We start from the raw sequence: 11,319 nt of genomic DNA, 5'->3' as shown, positions 1-11,319 counted from the left end.
TTTCATCCACTAATACCCCCAAGTCCTTCTCCGCAGGGCTGCTCTCAATCCACTCATCGCCCAGCCTGTATTTGTGCTTGGGATTGCCCCGATCCATGGGCAGGACCTTGCACTTGGCCTTGTTGAACTTCATGAGGTTCACATGGGCCCACCTCTCAAGCCTGTCAAGGTCCCTCTGGATGGCATCCCTTCCCTCCAGCATGTTGACCGCACCACACAGCTTGGTGTTGTCGGCAAACTTGCTGAGGGTGCACTCAATCCCACTGTCCATGTCGCTGACAAAGATGTTAAACAGCACCGGTCCCAATACCGACCTCTGAGGAACGCCACTTGTCACTCGTCTGCACTTGGACATCGAGCTGTTGACTACAACTCTTTGAGTGTGACCATCCAGCCAGTTCCTTATCCACCAAGTGGTCCATCCATCAAATCCACGTCTCTCTAATTTAGAAACAAGGATGTCGTGCGGGACAGTGTCACATGCATTGCACAAGTCTAGATACATGATGTCCGTTGCTCTTCCCTTATCCACCAAGGCTGTAACCCTGTTGTAGAAGGCCACCAGATTTGTCAGGCATGATTTGCCCTTAGTGAAGCCATGTTGACTGTCACCAATCACCTCCTTATTTTCCATGTGCCTTAGCATAGTTTCCAGGATGATCCGCTCCATGATCTTGCTGGGCACAGAGGTGAGACTGGCTGGCCTGTAGTTCCCCAGGTCTTCCTTTTTTCCCTTTTTTAAAAATGGGGGTTATGTTTCCCCTTTTCCCGTCTGTGGGAACTTCCCCGGACTGCCACCACTTCTCATATATCATGGATAGTGGCTTAGCTACTTCATCCGCCAGTTCCCTCAGGATCCACAGATGCATCTCATCAGGTCCCATGGACTTGTGCACCTTCAGGTTCCTTAGATGGACTCAAACCTGATCTTCTCCTACAGCAGGCGGTTCTTCATTCTCCCAGTCCCTGCCTTTGCCTTCTGCAACTTGGGTGGTGCAGCTGGAGCACTTGCTGGTGAAGACTGAGGCAAAAAAGTCTTTGAGTACCTCAGCCTTCTCCATGTCCCAGGTAACCAGGTCTCCTGGTTTCCTTCCAGAGAGGGCCCACATTTTCCCTAGTCTTCCTCTTATCAACGACGTACCTATAGAAGCTTTTCTTGTTGCCCTTGATGTCCATGGCCAGATTTAATTCTATTGGGGCTTTGGCTTTCCTAACCTGATCCCTGGCTGCTTGGACAATTTCTCTGTATTCCTCCAGGCTACCTTTCCTTGCTTCCACCCTCTGTAGGTTTCCAAGAAGGCAGAAAATGTCGGTCTGCCCAACAGTCTGCGAGGTAACACAAGCATATTCTACATTTTATTCCCACCATGCAAATCAAGGAGAAACGTAGTGCCTTTTTCAAGATTAATATAATTTGTTGTAGAACTAAAAGGTAAACCATAGAAACAACCCTTCCTGGGAAAAGACTTTAAAAAAAAAAAAAGTATGGATTTTGTTACTTCAACGTAACACTGCAACAGTTGTCATATATTTTGGACAGATACAACTATTAACATGGTAATTCTGTGATCTCTAAAATAAACTTTACCATATTTTACCAGTCTGCTGCAGTCAGGCATCTGTAATGGCTGCATCACAGATAATATAAATTCTCATATAAGAGAAGTTGAAAGAATGTTATTTTCCTCTTGTCCCTGAAACCACAATGAGTGTGTATTCTCTACTGTAGGAGCCAAACTCAAGGATTTTGTATGTATGAAAGCACAGAGCAGTTTGAGGAGGAAAAAAAATTATTTCATCTGCAAAAACATTGCAACATGTTGCAAATAATACAGTTAATTACTGTAAATACAATCCAAGAGGTGGTCAAAATACTTTTAACACCATTTTGTGCAGTGGTTTCCTTAATATAGCTACTTTATTGACATGTCTTTTTATTAGACACAGAAAATGAAAGATCTTCCATTCTTTAGAAAGCCATTTTAAAGAGGGTTTAAGAAACCTCCAAAACCTGTTTTTAGAACCCTGTTTACATTAATTTCATCTTGGAAGATTAATTATTTTACAGAAATTGACTTTCAAAAAAGGGCTGACTGTTCTGTAGAGCTGCTTATGTTCCTTATTTCTGAGAGGTAGGCTTCAGGTTTTAGCACCTCCATATCATCTTTCTGATATTTGACCTACACCAGAAGAAAATACAGAAATGTTAAAGAAGGCATTTGTGAGATTCTTTCCTACGTAAGTCTTTTGAACATTTCTTCTTGGAGAAGAGCTTTAAGCCATAGGCTTAAAATCCTTCTTACAATCAGTTGTGTGTTGACTCCTTTTGGGGAGTTAAACAGAGAAGAGTGCTTATTAGTAATATCATTCCTTTAGGATTTGTACACCATTCTTCTGAAATATCGCAATATTCTGGATTCAACACCAGCACATACTAGCCAATTTTAGAGGTTTTTTTTTAAACAAAGAAAATCTCCCATGTCTTCAGCACAAGTATTATACAATGCTCCAAACAGAACATGCAACCTGGTGCAATTACACAGTTCCTAGGCTAAACTGTTCCTTATTTACTTTTCTTTTTCAGATATTTGTCTTGCATAATCTAAGTAAAGCCCTGGGAGGTTTGAATTCCGCTCACTGTGTGCTTTTGACTGTGGGTACAAGTTGTGCAGTCTTGGAAACTGTCTCCTGTTTGCATTCCTGCAGTATTTGTTGCTGAAAAGCTGCTGTTGCTGTTTCTATGGTCCACCTTCCCTGAAGACTAACAGGCCTAACACTATGGTGAATGTAATACTCAGCACAAAAATGGGCATACAAGGTCATAAAGACAAAGAACTAAAACAGAAGGGAAAAAGACTGAAACTGGATCTTCTTAATAACAAAAAAGCCAGACTTGGTCCCAAAGTCCAGTAAGATTTCTGGGTGCGTGATTTCTTAGAATTTTTCTGCTGTTGAAAGCTTTAGTTTAATCAAGGTTTGGTCAGCCTCCAGCCTGTACCCTTCCTGTGATCCTGCTCAGAGGAGGATACAATAGTAAAATAGCTCTCAGCGAGGAAATTTTGCTCTTTACTATGTAATGGGGATGTGGAGAGAATCCCTGATTAAATCCTACCTCTTTCACACAGATTTGTAAAAAAACACAAGTGGAAGTGCCAAGAGTTAGGCTCTCCAGGGAAGTGAATTCCACACTCTCTTAATTTTGGGAGCAGATCTCATTCCAGTCTCGAGCCACATTTTCACAGGCTTTGCCACTACAGTAAACATCTGGGAAACATCTGCCGTATTATGAAGACTGTAAACTGTAAACATTTGTATAATCCAATAATGTGTACTTGTTTCTGCAGAGTATTGCCACGGAGTAATTTTGCTTCTGAAAAGAAAGCCCGCAAGTCTTTCCCTGTCATTAATCCCTTTGAAAGGAAGAACAGAAATCATTCATGAGGTCTGCACTGCCTTCAAGTAGACTGACAGAGGAGAGAGTGCCCACTGTTTCTTCCTTAGAAATCCACTTGGGCGCCCTTCACAGCAGATGGGAAGAAATTGCTGTTTGATGTTCACAAGCTGCAAAATCGGCCATTGAGGGCCTGAACTCCAACACGGTTGTTTGCCAAGGGTAGGAAGTACTGTATTGCATTGTAATGCCAGGCCCAGGAATTTGCAGCTGACCATTGGCATGTTTAGGGCTTGCATATGATACAGACATTTTTGCTCATCATTTCTAAGCAGCCATCGTCAATGATGTTAGTTTGCCACAGAGCCTACCATTGCTGCTGATAATGATAGGCAGCTCGGAGATCTGCCAGGACCAGATGGCAATTTTTTGTCTTTGCCCATTTATCTCATATCTTTTCTGTATCAGTTTAGCTTATTTAATTATAGAGATTGTTAGTTGTCCCGGAGAAGAACCTTTGCTATCAAAACTTCTTGTTATCTTCCTGGATGTTTTTCACTATGCGGTGTTGGTAATTTTTATGTAAAAAGTTCTCTTTTCTCTCCTTCAATCCACAGATACCAAATTAGGGAAGGTGAAAGGCCCTTATAAGAAATAAACTTGTATGAAGCATCTTGCTTTCACTTAGGTGAGAGACTGAAATGAGTCCAAAACAACTTTCTGTTTCTAAGTCTCCCATTTCAGAAGCCTGAATCCAGAAATGCACTGCTCATGTTATGTTAACGGTCTCTAGTCTTAGGCTCTCATTTTATTAATTTTACTTTTGCTAGAGCTTTGGGGGGCTGCCTTGGAATTGCTGCTGTTTGTTGAGAAGATCTTAAGCTGGATTATCTTCAGTTCCAGAAAAGAACTGTTCATTATTCATGTTCCAAGAATGGAAGCTAATGATTTATTTCCTCTGAATTTTTGTAGCTTTGGCTATTTGTGGGAATTGCAGCACTGGATGAGTGTATGTGGGGTTTAGGCTTCTCTATTTATTTTTTTTTAGATACCTATGGGTGCTAAACCAACAATGTACTACTAAATGCTACATCTAGCAAACCTAGGATCATTCTGAAACGCCTGATGAAAGTTTGGTATGAAATCCTGGTCCAACTAATGTCTGCTAATTTCATCCTACCATTATATTTTTGTACTAAGAAGGAAAAACCAGGAGACCTTCAGAACTACACAGGTTAGCTGTTGCTGCTGTTCATAATGGTCGAAGCTACAACAGCAGGGAGAATTGTCCCCTCATAGTACAGGCAAAACAAGAGCAAATTAGAAAGGAATTTCCAGCCTGGAACAGAACTAACATCTCTCAGACTCCTGAACTCTGTCCTCTATTATTGCTATTTTGCTAACTAGTGAAATAACACTAACTGGAAAAATCACATTGTTTGTGAACTTACTGAATTTCAGTCAGATTTTTAAAGGTTAATTTAAAGTAGAAAATCTTTTTGTAACCACTGAAGGAAAAGAACAAAATGAAATTACCATTACCCAGGTAACAGTACTAGAAATAGATGCGGTATTAGTCAATTTAGCATGTACTCCCTGCAGCTTGAACTCGAATGCAAATCTGTTCTGTTCTGAGCACAGCAGTGGCCTGACTTCCCACTGCTTTGTGTGCACATTTCCCCAGGGAATAAGCTATGTAGCAACGCAGCTTTGCCGAGCCGATACCCCTGAGCAGTGGGAGCTGAAGCAAGTGACTCATGACTGCAAGACGACAGCATGTGATGCAAGACACACACAGGACAAACTGCTGAGAGATGCAGTTCATGACTGAGAGGTTTATTCACACTGCCAGGAAAAGCCTTGTTCTTTTCCAGCTGTTGCCATGTTTTATAAAACAAATATACATAGTGTGGCGTTTCTGATACAAAATCTGTATCAGTTTGCAAGATTAAATATTTAAAATTAGGTGCAGAAGTGTCTGTGAAATCAAAATATTAAAAGCAATGAAATAACACCAATTTCTTCCCTCTTCCCCCCCAAGTGCCTTAAAAATGAAGCAAAAGCAAAATTAAAACACTTGTATACATTTCTCTAAAGCTGTTATCATGACCACATGCCACGTTGTACTGTATTGCACCATAACTGCTTACATCTCCTACCTCTTTGCTTGCCAGAGCAGGGTTTTGGTCTGCTGCTAGAAATACACTGGTTGGCAAAGAGGTATGTGCACTTAGTCTGCTGCCTCTTTAATGCTGGTGATTGGTTATTCAAGGACAAAAAGGGGTAACTGGGACTAAACTCCTGATAATAATGAGTTACTTTTCCCCAATATTAGGTAGTAGATGCTAGGCACAATAGGACTGCATCCTGAGGGTGTAAGCATGAGCATTTAGGACAAAACTGCAAGCTGATCCTAGGCACTGTAGCTCCCTTAGCCAACCAAAGGAGGCCTTCTGCTTCCTTTTCGTTAACTTCAACTATTTTGTTAAATGGACACTGGAACCAAGATGTGCTGACATCAGCACCAACCAAAATATTTGTGTACAGTTGCTGGGAATTGTACCAATGTAAGGGGTGTTCTAACTTGGAATTTCACAGCAGAGGGGTCTTGCATTGTTTTAAAAAGGAGTATTAGGTTTCTGAAGGAGATGAGGATCAAGAATGACATGCTATACAGTGCTGTTCAACTGTGACAACTTGTGACAGTGATACAGCATTTTAAAAAGAACTTTGTTATTGGTGGCCTGTCTCTCAGCTTGACACCTGGCCCCTTGCATGTTTTTCATAGGAGCAGTTCCATTTAGTCCAATAAAACCATTGACATGAGGATTGCAAGATTGGGCCTGACATTTGGAGGCTGATACTTTGCATGATCTTCTCCATGAGGCCCCATTTTGCAAAAATGCTCAGAATATATGGAGCTTCGGCATGTCAGTGATAGAGAACAGGTTTGAGTCAGAGCTGTAAGAGAATGGATAGCCCACTGTTACTCTTCTGATCACGTCATCTCTTAATATATAAAATGACATTTTTTTTCTAAATGGCTACAACGCTAGGCTACTCTGGGGTGTGGGAAAGATTGTACGGGCCCTTGTTCTGCAAGTTTCAAAGGCCGTAAGAGAAGGGAGCACCCAGCAGTTTCCATGATTGGATCCGGAGTATAGAATTATACATGCCACTTGCATTATTTACTGCCTGTTATGAGGACTGTTTCTCTCAATTCTGTTTAAAGAAGTTGGGGCCTCTGTGAGTACCGTTCTCTGCATTATAATCGCTAGTGGACTCAGTATGGATTTAAGTCCAACAGTTTTTCTGCAGGCTGTTTTTTCACCAAAGCTGAGAGCGTGTCAACCTTGCTAGTCTGCAGTTCTATTTCATGCTAGGTTTTGGAGAAACAGCACTGACAGGTGCTCTTTTTGTACTAGAGACAGCAGCTCCACCAGCCTATCAAGGGGTTTAGAATGGCCTAATTCCCCCATGCAGAACAGCTGTGATGGCAAGATCAGATTTCAATAATCTGCTTTCTTTTGCTGAGAAAATGGCTCCTTTTGTGCCATTATTAACAATTCCTGACAAAGTTAATCATTTTAATACAGACCAAGTGAAAATTTGGCCTGAAACAAGAATAACACCCCTGTCCTACAACAAATGCTGCTAATACTTTATTATTACTATTACAATCATAAACTGGTACTTTGCAATCTGTCTTAGCAAACATTCAACTGACCAGCAAAAATCAGTATCTTAAATACAGATGGTCTTCTGACTGGGGAGTGCACAATTATTAGTCTGTGCTGGTCCAATTCTGCTGCCTTGAAGACTTGTTGAGAAAAGGAAAGGCTATTGATACAACTTTTACATAACCTTGGCCTTTTATTTTCTGTCAATGCCTATGATGATTTAGAGAATCCACATACAATTTACAAAATCTGATTTAAGACCCTTTCTTTTATCAAGCTGAGTGTGTCGTATTCTTGGCAGCCCCATATCTTTTCTGTTGTGCTTATGTAGAAAATCTGGACTTCAGGAGACCTTGGTAGTTAATGCAGTCTGTTCCCCCATTCCAATACAAACTTAAATATAGCTATCAATATTTATAAAAATATTTCTTCCACTAGTTATGAAAAACAAACAAACTGAAGATAAAAACTCATCAATCTTCCAAAGCAATCTCTTCCTGTGCTTTTCATATTCCTTTGCATAATGGAGGTAAGCCCTCCATTAAGGACATCAGTTTATTCCCTTCTGCTCCTTTAGCTCTGTGTTATATGTATTTGTAGGCTGTTTATTAGAGTTGAGCTTTCATTAAGCTAAAGAAACCACTTCCTCCTAGGTTGTGTGTCCTGAGCCTTGGATCCTTCTTATGGCTTCTTGCATTGTTCTTTCATGAAATGTCGTTCCAAAAACTTGGCAGTACTCCACCAGAGACCCTACCAGTGCTGAATATGCTGCAAGGATTACTTCATATGTCTTGCAGACTATATTGTTGTTTATACAGTCCAAAAGGTGATTATCTTTATTGCAATATTGTGACATTGTTGACCCACGTTAAGCTTGTTATTCACTGTAATCTCACAATTTCTTCATGGATAGTGAGCTGGAATTCCAAAGGGTAACAACACAGATCCAGGAAGGCAGCAGCCTGTGCAATGAATGGCCCATAAAAATGTTTATCCTGTCCACCCAGGAGCAAAGAGAAGGCAGGTAAAGATGTGTATCTTCCTGGATTGCTGTCTGGCCAACTGTCGTGTATTATTGCCTCAGGTCTGCCATGGGGTGTATTGCTTTTTGGTGCACTGACAGGCTGAGCAGAGGAGTGGGGGAGATGTGAGAAGGATTTAAGGGAGGTGTACAAGGAGAGCACAGGAGGAACAAAGGCTATTGTGGAAGCAATATTGCCAGTTGTTGATAAACTGTGGTCTTTCTGACCAGCCTCTTTCTTGATCAAATTATGATAATCTTCTACTCAAACTTCATGATTTCCAGAAAATATTCAGCTCTGACCAAGGACAGCTGGTTTGAGAGGTCAGGTTACCTTAAAAAAGAAACCATAAAACTCCATGCACAGTCCGGTGACAAGGTCAGGAGCTTGAGAAGGTATCATGCCAGTAGTACTACAGGAGCAGCTGTGATAGGAAGCCTAAGACAGCTTCTCTATTGCCTACATTTGATCTATTCCTGGACTGCCTCTTTCCGTTTTCCTGATGAAGCCCTTTGTCACACATTGAATGGTTATTTGCTCTTTGAATAGTCATAGTAACCCCCAGATTTGGAGGAGTACCTGGGAGTTAATTTTTTTCAAACAGAGTAGGCTTGAGAAGGATAGCATAGCAGAATGTATAATGATTATGGAGTAGAAGTCTAGCTTCACCTTTTTCTCTGACACACACTCTTTTTTATGAGGAAGGGGCCTGACTTCTTAAAGAATAAATAGGGCAAAGTCTGTAAAAAAACACTGCTCAGAAACTGGGTGCTCACATTTAGATGAGCTGCTTTCTGGAAGGGAAGAAGAATTGTTTTCTAGTCCTTGTTTTGCTTGTGGCAACTTTTTTAGCGTATAGACATATAGGTCCCCCCATATTTTGAAAAATGTTGGGGCTCAATACTGTTGAGCCAGCCCTTTGCTTACTTTTGGTTGTGTATGCAGGTTCTACGCCTTAATCCATGAAAAAGATGTCAATTTTTACAGCTTAGAGTATAAAGGGAGGCTTCAGATGTTCCTCTGAGGTAAGCATAAAGATTGCTAGGAGTACTTGCCTTTGTTGGACCTTTCATATTAGGAAGAGGGTAGCACTCCTGCATAGAATGGGTTTCTTCACTTGCTTGGAGAAACAGCGTGTGTTCTCCTGTAACAAATACTCATTCACTGCCAGCAGCTGCAGAGGAAGGCAGAGGTCTGCATTTTTACCCTCCCTGCCTTCCTACAAAGGGCCTCAGCTTTGCTAGCCATGCTGTAGTTTCCTCGCTCAGGTGTACAAGCTGCCTGGTATCAGCTGTGCCTTGCAATGTGAGACCTCCTTGAGCCTATTCCTTGCTTTGCCTGTGTGGTCTAGTAGGTGCAGGAGTAGCTGCTGTACAAAACCTAAGGACAGGCATTAATAAACATATGAGATGTGCCTTCCTTCTTGGGGGAGGAACTTGCTCCAGTGAGAATGTCAGACGTGCTTGGGCAATTTTCAGAACAAACAGCTGTAAATGCCAGAACACTTCTTGGCATCTTCTTTGGACAGTATATCATTACCAGTAAGGGAAAGATACAGTTGGCGTACACACTACAGAGACAAACCATTAATGGCGCTGCACAACTGTCATATAAGAGGCCCAGTCTCACCTGACAGCGGTGTGGAACCCACAAGATAAATCTTCCTGAGTCATTCCCAAAAGAAACATATGCCAGTATGCATGTATCGTATGCTTACAAGGTTGAAGTGGAGCATTAAGCCCTATTGCTGGGGAAGGGAGGAAAAAGGACATCTGTATTCCAACAATTGCCCTCCAAGCTGGAGGGAGACCAAAGAAACTTTAGTCTTCAGTGTATCAAGAGATATGGAAAAACACAGGATAATAGCACTTCAGAATTTGTTGCATCGTGTTTGTGGAGGCTTTAAGAGCAGCAAAATGGGGGCACAGATGCCTTCTGTTCCAAATAATATGCAGTAGCTGCTCCCTTGAAAAGCACAGGACACAGGCAGCAATTGCTATTAAATGAAAAACAGTGGTCGGACTTCAGGCTGAATGAATAAGTTGTAAGTAGGTTTCATGTTAACTGCTTGCAGCGTGTATCTTGTACAGGTACCTATTACAGAACAGGCTGTGGCCTTTGGATGTGTGATGCCTTGAATAAAGGCTGGTGTTGAAAGACTCCACTGTATTTTTGTAGCGCTTAATTTATGCTTGCTTGAGTGACTTTGACACTTTTGGTATGTAAGAAAACCTTGAGCTTTATTAACAGTATGCACAAATAGATAAGAAGCCTTAAGTTCTGCTGAGCTTTGTGATTAAAACCTGCCAGGACCAGCAAATTGGGAAGAAGAGATGAACCACCTGGGATGACCCACACTGCACATGCCTTAAGGGAAAGTTCAATTAGCGGATACCAAGAAGATGACCGCCAGAGGGTTTCAAAGACCCCAAAAGACCACCGACCCATTTAATAGTGCATGCCCAAAAGGGCAGACACAATTTAAATATTTTCTGGGAAATAACATGAATATGTACAACAATTCTGGGAAATGTAATGAATATGTATATATTAGAACAATATAAGCTTTGCTTGCTGTAGGTAGTGGTATGCACGCTAGAAGGAACTATCCCCCATGCATCCAGCACTGCAATAAAGAATGCCTGCTTTCTAAAACTCCAAAATTGAGTCTTAGAGAGTTTCTTCAACCAGCTTTTTATGGTAACATGTGCATCATGAGAGAAGTACATGTATGTAGCATACGGCTTACTGCATATATATGGTTACAGCATGTGCATTCTGCACTCATTTATTATGACGCATGTCAAACAAACAGGGCTGGAAACTTCTCTATGGTTGCCTAGCCTTTTCCATGTGAGACCTTATTTTTAGTTGTTCATAAATTTGCTAATGCTTGAGTATTTTCAGAGAAATTTTCTGTCTGAAGTTCATTTTAGGGTAAGAGAAGGAGAGAGGACAGAGGGAAAGAATATTAGCTAGAACAATTGAGTCATGTCTGGAAATCAGCCTTGCAGAAGATGCAGAATATGCTTCCCTGTATTTTTGGCAACGTTTCTTTTAAAACATGATGACATCTTATGCTTTGGAACCCTGGATTTCTTATTTGGGGGAAGACGATGCTTTCATGTCAAGAATGTGCATTTTGCTCAACTTACAAAAAGCAGCCCCAAATGTAACCTGGTTCTGTTAGCCTTTGTGAGGGGAAAAAAAAAAGTCACTGTCTATG

At 41.2% G+C, this 11,319-nt stretch overlaps 1 long non-coding RNA gene across 1 annotated transcript; it reads left to right on the top strand.

Annotated features, from left to right (window-relative positions):
• The first annotated feature begins 2,430 nt into the window (after positions 1–2,430).
• Positions 2,431–10,756, top strand: LOC138685647 (uncharacterized). Its single transcript, XR_011324997.1, has 2 exons — positions 2,431–4,079; positions 7,725–10,756. It is a non-coding gene; the product is annotated as an uncharacterized lncRNA (long non-coding RNA).
• Positions 10,757–11,319: the final 563 nt, after the last annotated feature.

This window comes from Haliaeetus albicilla, chromosome 6, assembly GCF_947461875.1.
Source record: "Haliaeetus albicilla chromosome 6, bHalAlb1.1, whole genome shotgun sequence".
In the NCBI taxonomy this organism is placed as follows: Eukaryota; Metazoa; Chordata; class Aves; order Accipitriformes; family Accipitridae; genus Haliaeetus; species Haliaeetus albicilla.
This window is presented reverse-complemented; position numbering and strand designations above follow the sequence as displayed.